Source organism: Carcharodon carcharias, chromosome 1 (genome assembly GCF_017639515.1).
Source record: "Carcharodon carcharias isolate sCarCar2 chromosome 1, sCarCar2.pri, whole genome shotgun sequence".
Lineage (NCBI taxonomy): Eukaryota > Metazoa > Chordata > Chondrichthyes > Lamniformes > Lamnidae > Carcharodon > Carcharodon carcharias.
This window is the reverse complement of record NC_054467.1, coordinates 91,019,613-91,032,601: the sequence shown is the minus strand read 5'-3', so window position 1 is coordinate 91,032,601 and position 12,989 is coordinate 91,019,613.

Sequence of the window (12,989 nt, the reverse complement as noted above, 5' to 3'; positions counted from 1 at the left end):
GAAATATTTATAGAAACTACACTGAATTGGAATGATAACTTTATTGCTAATATTTATTACAGTTTCTTTATGCTCATATCAATAATGTATTGCCCAGACTGGTTATGTTAAATATCAAATTAAACTCCCATTTTTAGTACAGGCAGCTCACCTAAATAACGTAGAAATAAACATTCCAATCAATTATGTCTAAATGGATGACAAAGTGTGAGCTTTTTGCCTACATTCCATTTTATACTGAGAGGCCAGAGTCCAAAATGTCCTGAAACTGCTCCTGCTCGGCAACTGTAGCGTCATCAGAAGAGTGGCACATAGCTTGTTTGCATGCATACAGTTTGTGCTTTTCTTCCGGTGAAGTTACAACATCAGAGTGAGACCAATCATAGGAATATTCAAGAACGGGGTCTTAAGTTTAGAGAGAGGAATTACAGATTTGTATAAAGGGAGACAGGTTGAAAAGTTAAATCAAGAGCTTGTCTTTCCATAAACATTGCATATGTGAAGTCAAGAGTTTCGATCTGCATGTCCCAAGTGTAGACCATTGCCTACTGAGACTCATTATTGAACAATAGAACACATGTAGCATACAAGGTTCCTTTTATTTAATAAATCTATGTAAAGTAAATGGAAAATAATGAATTGTGCACCTGATTTTCCAATATGCATTCCCAGTAGGCAAACCTTCATCCTGGGAGAGCTTGATTGAAAAGTGAATCCTTATCACTTTCAGAGATGAGAAATACTTCTGCTCCCTTTGAAAATTAAACCTAATGGCTGGAAATTCTGCAGAAGATCAGCAGAAACATTGGAGAAACATCTTAAATCATTGCCTATGCCATTTCTCCAGGGTTTCCATTGGTCTCCCGACAAAGTTACGGTGGACATTTGGGAAAAATCTGACTGCATATTTAATTGCAGTTATATATCATCTAGGGGGTGAATTGTTTTGGGACTTCTCTTGTTCCCCCAATGTAAATGAGGTTTCTGTTGAACTTCTACCAAAGTCACAATGGAAGAGAGGGAGAAACCCTAAGGAAATTCAATCCATTGGTGTCGCACATTTAGTGGCACATTTCAGAATATTTTTAAAAGACATGGAGACAAAAAAACATCATGACACTACAGCTCTAGCACAAAAAAGGTTGTCAAAACTTACTGATGTCTGTGGTGCTTGTGATTGTGAGATTCATATCTTCTGCTCTCGTAACCCCTGCCTGTAGTGTATTACCTTTTTTATATATATTTTGAACTCCTTAAGGGTAGCAAACCAGCAATAAACCGTTACTCAATTCCTCATTCATCCAGAGTGTGCTTAGCATCGAAAGAATCTTGGCCCTTGAATAAATATCAAGGCAGGGGCTATTTGTTGCCTCATCCTCCCCTCTCCTGTGTAATGGAAGCAATGAATTAAGTGGTACTACAGCTTATTAATCATCAATATTCAAAGATCTTAGCCATGTTAGTCAGGTACTTATTTTATCATGTTGTAAAATGAAATCTCACTTTCCTGTCTGTCAAAGTCATCTGTAAAAGGTCCAACAACCACCCTGCCTTGAAGTGAATCTTCTTATCCATTAAAAAAAAGTAATAACCAATGATATACAATTTTAGTCTCATCTGTTTTGTCAAGGATTATGTCTTGTCAAAATGTAATAACTTAGTAGATATGATGAAAGAACACAAAAGAGTATTGGAATCAAGACTTTCAAATCACATCATGCTTTGTATGCCAACACCCAAAATAAATACAATTGGCTAGAATTTCCAAAGAGGTTCTCTTGATTTCTCACCAGAACTTCAACATAAGATTGGAGGAAACCAAGAGAACGGATGTGAATGGTCATCTACATCATTACTTTGGGGCTCCCATCAATCTTCCACCAACATTATGGTGGCAAATTGGGGCAACACCAGTGAAAATTCTGTCCCAATATTTTAACTGTATATAACCCTTAGTTCCATAAATATTTTAAAAATAGAGGAAATGGAGGCAAATTTGCAAAATATTATTATTTTGCAAAGCTTTTCAGTAATAATGCTACACTCACAGGTGGTTGTCAGGGAAGCGTAAGGAGTGCTTAGCTAATGTGGCAGCCTCCGCATTTTATGCATACTTCCAGCATGGAGCATCCCACCATTAAATTTGATATATGTAATGTCAATTTAGCCTTCCAAAACAGGGCGAATGCTATTGCATTTCTACTCTATGCAAAAGATATAGGCCGGGATTTTATGGTCAGTGAAGTCTAGACACTCACCACTGACTGAGAAGAGGGCAGCCCACAAAGACTAGAGAGCTCTCTATCTTCACCTTCCTGGCCCTTAATTTCATGCTAGTGCCAGCTACAGGGAATCTGTGGCATCCACCAACCATGTTGTCATCATGCAAGATAGGCAGCAATCACATTGAAGAATGCTCACAAACAGCAAACCAGTAAGTCATAAGCAGGTTTTAGTATTAATTTTTATGGTTTTAGGTGGTGAAATAAAGATTGAGAGATACACATAGGAATAAGTTGGAAGCTGTAGTATCATAGAAACATAGAAACTAGGAGTAGGAGTAGGCCATTCGGTCCTTCGAGCCTGCTCCGTCATTCATTATGATCATGGCTGATCATCCAACTCAATCGCCTGCTCCCACTTTTTCCCCATATCCTTTGATCCCTTTCACCCCAAGAGCTATATCTAACTCCTTCTTGAAAACATACAATGTTTTGGTCTCAACTACTTTCCGTGGTAACGAATTCCACAGGCTCACCACTCTCTGGGTGAAGAAATTTCTCCTCATCTCAGTCCTAAATGGTCTACCCCATATCCTCAGACTGTGACCCCTGGTTCTGGACTCCCCTACCGTCAGGAACATCCTTCCTGCATCTACCCTGTCTAGTCCTGTTAGAATTTTATAGGTTTCTATGAGATCCCCCCTCATTCTTCTGAACTCCAGCGAATGTAATCCTAATCGACTCAATCTCTCCTCATGTTTCAGTCCCGCCATCCCAGGAATCAGTCGGGTAAACCTTCGCTGCACTCCCTCTATAGCAAGAACATCATTCGTCAGATAAGGAGATGAAAACTGCACACAATATTCCAGGTGTGGTCTCACCAAAGCTCTGTATAATTACAGCAAGACATCCCTGTTCCTGTACTCGAATCCTCTGGCTATGAAGGCCAATATACCGTTTGCCTTCTTTACCGCCTGCTGCACCTCCATGCTTACCTTCAACAACTGGTGTACAAGGATACCCAGGTCTCATTGCACCTTCCCTTCTCTCAATTTATAACCATTCGGATAATAATCTGCCTTCCTGTTTTTGCTACCAAAGTGGATAACCTCACATTTATCCACATTATACTGCATCTGCCATGCATTTGCCCACTCACTCAGCTTGATCAAATCACACTGAAGCATCTCTGCATCCTCTTCACAGCTCACCCTCCCACCCAGCTTTGCGTCACTGCAAATTTGAAGATATTACATTTAATTCCCTCGTCTAAATCATTAATATATATTGTGAATAACTGGGGTCCCAGCACCGATCCCTGCGGTACCCCACTAACAAACTTTATGACGTTTTAATTATTTTTAAGATCCATATACCTTTGATAAACCATGGACTAGAGAAATTTGACATGCCACAAATGAAAAACTAATTTTTCAGAGAGGTTGTTCATCAGTAAAATCCAGTTACATGTCATCTATCAAGGCATAACATTTTCAAGGGTTTTAACAGCGAGAATACTAGTGTGGAATGTAAAAGTTCATATCAATTCAATGATTTCGAATTGATTTCCACTTGCAATGAATTCAACAGTGCACTCTTTGTGGGAGCAGGGAATTACCAAGAGCAATTTCTGGATTTGCATATTTAACTGCATGTGTGAATGCTGAAACTTGCTGTCAGTTTCACAGAGTAATGACAACAAATACCGACCTTATCCATCATTAGAACCACAAATGAGGGAATTCTCCATGCCTAGTGGCATCAAGCGTGTTTGGCGTCATGAGTGGACAATATGGCAAGAAGGTCAAAAATTGGTTTCACCACATTATGAAACCAGTTTGCAATCGTCCGCTCTGCCCGTCAATGGCTGTCCTCATTTCACGCCATTGGACATTGGGAACTTCATTGTAATACATCTGTATATCATTATAAGTCCAGTGTGTTGGAATTGTCCCCCCATGCTGCATCAACCAAGCACGTCAGCGTGATTGCACGCTGACATGTTTCACAACTGAACATAAGCGACGTGCACCTGGCAGGTTGCACTTTGCTAAGGACTTTGAAGCACTCACAGCCATCAGCGCCAGGCTTCACAGGCAACACCACATCAGTTTGAGGGGGGTTCATGGGCAGGTCTCTATTTATGAGGCGGGGGTGGTTTTTCAATGGCTGCAGGTCTAGAGCTTGCTTGAGCAAGGGGGAGAAGTGGCCTCAGGCAAGGGAAGAGGCTGCAGGGCTAGGGCATTTATTGGGAAGGGGGGAATCCCAAGATGTGTGTGGGAACACACATTGATCTGTGCAAGTGGCCTCAAAAGGGTGAGGGTTGAGGAGGCAGTCTCCATAGATGAGGCCAGATGGAGATGTGAAGGTGTGTGTGAGAGAGTGAGTGGTGATGCCCCTTGAACTGGCAGTGAGTGAGATGCCAGTGAATGTGTGCTGGGCTTGTGAACGTGTGAGTTTAGAGTAATGAGATGGTTGCCTTACCCTGATGGCACAGATGAGATTATTCATCTGTTTTCTGCACTGGATGGCGAACATTGTCTTACACAGCATTGGCACTGACCACCACTGCCACAGCCTCCAATGCCAGAGTGGTGACACTGATGGGCCTCCTGCACCATATGGGGGTAGAGGACATCACGGCGAGCTTCAACGGTGTCCAGAAGGCACCCCAGGGATGTGTCACTGAATCGGGGGGCTGCGCTCTTCTTGGCTTTGGGAGCCATGTGTTAACTGGTGCCCTCCCTGGGCTGGAAGCACTGAGCGGTGTGCACATTGCTGCACTTTAAATATGGCGCCCAATATGAGGAAATGGTGATGTGCCAACAAGGCGGGTGAATTGGAGGCTGTCTGCCAGCTAAATGGCAAGTTTCCTAGGAATCCATGATTAATGAGATGGAATTGGAATGAGAAGACATGAAAACCCGCCATTGCGCCAACAGGTAAAATGTCCTTTTTCCTTCCAGCTACTGAATTTAGTGCAAATATGGGACGATTCAGCCCAAAATCTGGAGCCATAAGAGCCATTATCCTGTCACAAATACTTTCATTACAATATCTTCTGATGTTGGTTTCCTTCATCATTGAGCAGCTAAAATGATGGGACAAAGTCCAAAGTTTAGGACAGTATTGAAGTTGTAAAGAGTAAATTAGAAAGTGAAGGAATTAAGAATTAATTAATTAAGAAATGTCGTGAAATTCGTTTGCAATCATCTGCACTGCCCATCAATGGTGAGCCATAAGAATGGAATAATTAAGAACGGACTTGAAACGTTAACTCTGTTTCTCTCTCCATAGATGCTGCCAGACCTGCTGAGTTTTTCTAGCATTTTCTGTTTTTAGTTCAGATTTTCATCATCCACAGTATTTTGCTTTTATTTAATTAAGAATGTGACTGAGCTTTGTTGATAGCACACTCACCTCTACCTCAGAAGGTTGCCATTCAAACTCCATTTGAAGACTTAAGAAAATAATTTAAGATGCTGCCTAATGCGGTACTAAGTCCAATCATCAGCTTTTATTATTACCTGTTATGACTCCACCTTTAGCCCAAATTTATGTGTTAACACTCTTTCAGCCACTGAATTGTGAGAGGACTTGAATTTATATGAATTTTTGTTACCTGCAAAATATTAATCTCATCTGGGAACCCAGCTAGAATACTATTAAGTGCACTAGAGTCAGATTTCCCATCTCTGTTGCTGTTCTGGGAATCCTGCGGAAAAGTATCTAAGTAGACACTGGATGAGGAAAGACAAGACTCAAATTTCATGCTTCACACAGTTAATATTTTATAGTCATGTTATTATACTGTGGTATAATATGATGGAAAAGAAAATAAAAAACATTATGTATGCAAACACCTAGGGCCAGGCTTTCATGTTGGAGACAGGAATCAGAAAATGGGACTAATTCCAAGTCCCATTTAAACTTCGTCTCGAGACTGCTGGGGGCAGGATTTTCCAGGGATCCAGGCACTAAGTAGCCTAGAGATGGGCCTGCTGCCTCCAGTAGCAGGCCTGAGGCAGAAATCAAGGTGGGCCAAATCCAGAGAGGGCAGGTTAAAAGGTCTGCCTCCATTCCCAAAAAACGTCAGCTTGGTTTCCGATTCAATCAGCAGCTCATCTATATACAGTTGAACCTTTTGCCCATTTTAAATGCTATCCCCCTCATCCTACCCCCTCACTCCCCTTATTCTCACACCCTCACTCCCCTCATCCATTATCCACTTTATGAGCAGAACTCATAAACCCTATTATAACAATTTGAAGCCATTTGAATAACCCATAAAACTCCCCAAGTAAACAAGCAGACTCTTCAAATATAGCTGTGTAAACAGAGTTGAGCACTTGTAAAGCAATCAGGCAGCTGGATTGCAGCCAAAAGCCCATAAAACATTCCAGGTAAACAACAGACTTTAGAACTGCTATATGTCTAGACTCAATATATAAAAGCAATGGGAAAAGATTAAACTTTTACAATGGTTATCATACAAAGCTACCCTTTTAACAGTGTAAATTGTACTCTATATTTTTATCCCCTAGGTTAACTTTTTATTAACTAATCTGAAGAGTTTCCTAATTTACAATGTTGATCTTTTACTTGACAGCTTGCCAGCTGGCAGAAGTAACAACCTGGTAAACACATTGTTTAAGGGGTAGTTACATTTTCCAGTTGGACAAAGTCAACACAATTTATGAAAGGGAAATCCTATTTGACAAATTTATTAGAGTTTTCTGAGGATGCCTCTAGTAAGGCAGATAAAGGGAAGCCAGTAGATGGATTTCCAAAAGGCATTTGATAAGGTGTCACATAAAAGTTTAATAGGCAAGATAAGGAGTCATGGAGTTGGGGGTAATATATTAGCATGGATAGAGGATTGGTTAACAGATAGGGAGCAAAGAGTGGGCATAAATGGGGCAGTTTCAAGTTGGCAGACTCGGACTGGTGGAGTGTTGCAAGGATCAGTGCTGGTGCATCAGCTATTTACAATCTAGATTAGTGACTTAGACAAGGAGGCAAAGTAATGTATCTAGGTTTGCTGAAAGTACAACATTAGGTTGAAATGTAAGGAGGAGAACACAGAGGCTGCAAAGAGATATAGACAGGTAAAGCGAGTGGACAACAAGATGGGAGATGGAGCATAATGTGAGGAAGTGTGAGGCTATTCACTTTGGTTGTAAGAATAGGAAGACAAGTTTTTCTTTTAAATAAAGGTGTGAAATATGTAAATGTTGATGTTTGGAGAGACTTGGGTGTGCTCATACAAGGCATACAGAAAGTTAGCATGCAGGTATAGCAAGCAATGAGGAGGTAAATGCTGTTTTGGCCTTCATTGCAAGGGGATTGGAGTACAAGGGTAAAGAAGTCTTACTACAGTGATAGAGGGCTTTAGTGAGACCATACCTGGAATACTGTGTGCAGTTTTGGTCTCCATATTTAAGGAAGCATAAACTTGCTTTGGAGGGAGTACATTGAAAATTCACTAGATTGGTCCTTGGGATGGGAGGGTTGTCTTATGATGAAAGGCTGAGTAAATTGGGCATATATTCTCTGCAGTTTAGAAGAATGAGAGATGATCACATTGAAATATACAAACTTTTGAAGGCATTGACGGGGTAGACACTAAAAGTTTGTTTCCACTGGCTGGGGAATCTAAACCACAGGGTCTCAGCATAAGGAGACGATCATTTAGAACTGAGATAAGCAGAAATTTTTCACTCAAAGGATGAATTCTCGACCCCAGAGGGTTGTGGATATTCCATCTTTGACTATAATTAAGGCTGAAATAGACAGAATTTGGTATCTCAGGGAATCAAGGGATATGGGGAGAGGGCTGAAAAGTGGAATTGAAGCCCATGATCAGCCATGATCATATTGAATGGCGGAGCAGGCTCAATGGGCCATATGTCTACATCTGCTCCTCTCTCTTGTGTTCTTGTGTAATTACAGCACTGTGATAAATCACCTGAATAAATATAGACACAGCTCATATTCCAGCATTTAATGATGAATTGTACAGGATGCAAAGCCATTTTGTTTACCTTTTAAGCTCTTTCCCCTCTAATCCATAGTTCACACCTCCATGAAGCTGGTGTAAAACCCGACAGCTGCTAAAGTCCGACCGCCCCTATGAATATTAAAAATCCTACCTGGAGCGGGGTCTCAATGAGTTCACAACGTTCTCAGTTGCCTTCCTAATAGCAACAGGTAGGTTCCAGGACCCATTTCCTCCCATAGCCTTGTGAAAATGGCCAAGAGCGAAAATTGAGGCAGGACTTCCAGGTCCCTTTTCAGCTCTGGCATTGGCGGTTCGGTGGTGGAATTCTTACCTGCCATGCGGGAGGCCCGAGTTTGATTCCTGACCAATGCAAGATGTATCCTTTAGGGGAGGCGGTGGCATAGTGGTATTATCATTGGACTAGTATTCCAGAGACCTAGGATAATACTCTTGGGACCCAGGTTCAAATTCCACCAGGGCAGATGGTAAAATTTGAATCCAATAAAAATCTGGAATTAAAAGTCTGATGATGACCCTAAAACCATTGCTGATTGTTGCAAAATCCCATCTGGTTCATTAATGTCCTTTAGGGAAGGAAATCTGCTGTTCTCGCCTGGTCTGTCCTACATGTGACTCCAGACCCACAGCAATGTGATTGACTCTTAAAAATGCCCTCTGAACAAGGGCAATTAGGAATGGGCAATAAATGCTGACCAACCCAGTGACTCACATGAACAAATAAAAACAAAGTCAGGATCAAGAAAATCCAGCCCCATTATATGAAGATCTGCTATATATTTGATTTAAAGATAAAATTACAGTGGTACAAGATTGATGAACATGGACTACCTTATTATTTATCACTTCAACAACAGAGGATCTTCACAGTTAGCAAATTGTTCACAGAATCACAGAATTTTAACAGCACAGGAGGAGGCTATTCAGCCCATCGTGATTGCACCAGCTTGCCAAATGAGCATTATGACTTTGTGCTATTGCCCTGCCTCTTCCCCATATCCTTGCAGTTGTTACAAGGTGTATCATAAATCAGTCAACATTAACCCACTATTTATCAAAACATTCCACTGGGAGATTGTTAAATGTGAAAAAAAAATCAATAGTGAAGAATTTTTAAAAAATGAATGCTAATGAAGTTTTCCATAAATTTACAAATGCAGCAATGTGGTCATCTCCCTATTAAGGACATGCAGCATGCAGTAGCAGGATTTGTTCTAGGTATCATTGTGACATGAGATCGTTATTGAAAGCCTTATGTAATTAAGTAGTGTATAATAATTCTTACAGGGTTAAATTAGCAAAATCTACTAAGATGACAAGTATACAGCATTATGTTGTATATTTTACAATTTATTGCCATGAATCAACACCTAATGATTCATGAACTCAACTTGGAAAAAATAAGCCTTCATACTATAAATGCTGGTGTATATTCTTTACATTCATTAGGTGGTTCATTAAAAGCCCAAGAGTAGAAAATTCCACCATTTGTTCAGGTTTCCAACTATCTGTGTAAAATGAGATTTCTACTGCTACATCTCGAATTGGTTCTTTTTGTTTAAGATTGAAGAAAACAGTCTTCCTTCTGGTTGAGGAAGGCACTTAAATCTATCAGCTATCAAATGATCACAACAGTCTTCTTGACATATCTTAGCCTTATCAAAATATTCACTGTATTCCAAAGAATTGGAGTCAGAGATAATGGGTTGGGTTTTAACTTGGCGATGTGCTGGTAGTTGGCGAGCCTGGTAGCACTCAGGGAACCCAAAAGTCTCAGCAGCACATTTGTCAGTGACCTTTTAATGCAGCCACTGCATTTGCACCTGACCTTTAGGTTTCCTGATCAATTAACGCCAGTGATGACGACCTGTGCGAGTCTATTTCAGCTGAAATATATAGAGATTCTGCTTAGCATGAAATTTAAAGGATTGTCCTGGTGCTTAAATAGAGTAACATTGTGAGGAGACTATGCTCTCCTGGTGCTAAGCCCAGAGGTGGTGCTATGAGCTGTAAGACCCCACAGGAAGATTTTGTTCGCTGCTGAGGTGAGCAAGAAGCCTGGCACAGAGAACAAGAAATCAGTGAGGAGCTGAGTGGTAGGAGTGTGGTGCCCACCCTCCTGCATACAGTGCCACAAGACATTTAATGAGGGTTAGGGTTAGGTAGGTTAGGTGAGTGGCATGGCATTTTCAACTATCTCTAGCCCCATCACTATGCCTTCCCAAGCCTACTCTGGCACATCTTTCCTAATATCAGCTTATGTTGTAGGTGTACACATCCCTCTCTGTCTAGGCACCTCCTCACAACTCCATCTGATCATCCACAATTGACACTTACCCTCAGCCTAATAAAATGTCACATCTATCCCCTCAGTAACCCTTCACAAATGTTGCCCATCCATTGACTCAATACACTCCTTTGCTCTCAATCATTGATCTCTTCTTCCTGCCCTTACAAGAGCAGATCAAACAGAAAACTAAGGAGAGGCAGAGAGCCAGGGGTGGTACTCCAGCCGCCTCCATACTGACTGCAGCAAAGGATGCAGTGTTGAAGATAAATAAAGTCTCACTGTGCTTAGCCATCAGAGGTGGAAAGATGAGGCCATCCCAGCTACGTGGTGATGGAGTTAAATTGCATACAGCCACATGGCATGAACTTGATATTGGCAGAAAGTGAATTATGATCATGCACATAATGTAGCCTTCTTACCTTGACAGTTCTGAACGATGTCTTTCATCACCCAAAGGCCCATCAAGCATCCTGCAGGAGGAGGACAAAGACTTCTGAGAAGACATCAATCACTTTAAGGGTGCACCATCATGGGCCTCTTGCAGATTGTCCAACAGATCAGATCCTAGTGGAGCTGGCAAGTTGGATTCTCACGTGATGTTTCACACATCACAAGTGAACAGCAGAAGCTGTTAGAGACAGGGGCAGCAGTGAAGAGGCCCTACCGGAGGATGCAGATCACTCCAAGTTCTGGTCAGCTGGACCCCAATGCTGCGTCTCAGGGACTATGTAGGCAGGGGATAATTCTGGAGCAGCAGCAGAAAATGTGTGACCTCCTGTCAGCATTTCCAGCCGCACTGCATATTCCTAGAGAGAGGTTGGAGGGGTCTGTCCCCAACGTGACCACCATAATGTCCCAGGCTTTTGTTATGATGTCAACATCCTTGGAAAGAGTGGCTACACCTGCCTAAAGCATCAGGTAAGTCAGGCGACTGAGTGCATGCTGACCCTCACCAATGCTTGCACCCTTTAAATGCAACCTGATGATACCTTGGTCTTGGTCATTCAGTGCCTCATTACATGCAGCAATCTGTTCTCCAGCTCATTGCTAACAGAGATGTGCAGGTGGGCCATGAGAGAGCAGATGGAGAAAGGGGATATGGAACATGTGGACTCTGCTCAAAGTGCTTTCTTTTCTCACCCACTGCCACCCCCTGTCCCCCAAATGCTATCACAGTCATAGCCCCACATACTACCTCCTGTCCTGATGGCTGAGTCTGTCCCCGCACTGGTGCAGGTGGGGCAATCTTTGTTGGGGTCTCACAGGCTCCCAAATTGACAGGATGTGGCAAAGGGCATCTTAGCAGTCAGAACAGGGAGAGCAGCAGCCTGTCTCCATTGAAGTCACTGTGATATCACCACATAGAAGTAGTAGATAAAAGAAAATTAAAGATTAGTCGTTGCACAGAGTATTTAATTCAATTTTAGATTATTAAGTTTCTGTTTAATTTTTCTGTGGAACAAAACTACTGCTTACTGTATCTTCCTTTAATGCCTATTTTTGCCTGTTGCCTAGCAAGTGGTCTTCTCACTTGGGACGAATGGTAAAACAAGAGTTAAAGCTAAGCAACTGATATGCGTTGATTGTAGGCTTGTTTTGTATTGGTTGGGGGGGGGAGGTGAGTTTAGAATTTGGCTACCAGATGGGTGCACTGCTTCAGTCGAACTGAAGCCTACCAATATTAGAGCATCTGAGACATTCCAGGCAGCTATGTGTACTGCTGTTGGTGCCTTCATCACGTCAAGTCCCTCCACTTCCTGCTCATCATGTAGCACCTTCCCCTCCTCCTCCAAAGAGGTAGTGTGCTCAGCAGCTTCTTTCTCCTATCCTCGCATTATACAATATTGTGAAAGGTGTAGCACACCACTGCACTATCATTCTGGATATCAGGAACGTGCTGCTTACTGAAGGGCGCCCCCACATCTGTCCAGGCACCCAAAGCACATCTTCAGCATCCCAATTGATTGCTCAACGACAGCTCTCACTGCTAGTTGACTTTGACTGTACCTTGCCTGGGCATCATTTTCTGGACTCTTCAGCTATGTCATCAGTGGCGATCCTTGACTCCAAGAATCCTCCCGCTAACTCTGCTTTGAGGCATGAAGATCTCAGGAAGGTTTGACTATCACAAGACAAAACAGCATTGTGGCATGTCCCTGGGAATCTTGCAATAACATGCAAGATAATCATTTTTGCGGTTGCACATGGGCTGCACATGTGGATAGTCGATGACTCCGTGTACCCATGAGGAGCCAGCAAGAGCTGCAGAGCTGAGCGCCTGCTCACCCACTCATTCTGACTGGCCTCTTTAGTTGCAAAGCATACAAGCCCAACAGGGCACAGGCCACCTCTGAGATGCATTTATGGACAGCAGACTGTGAAGTTCAGCAAATATTTCCTGCTGATCCCTGGGAGGTGCCAAGAAATTAAGTGGTGACTTTGACAGCCACCTATAAAG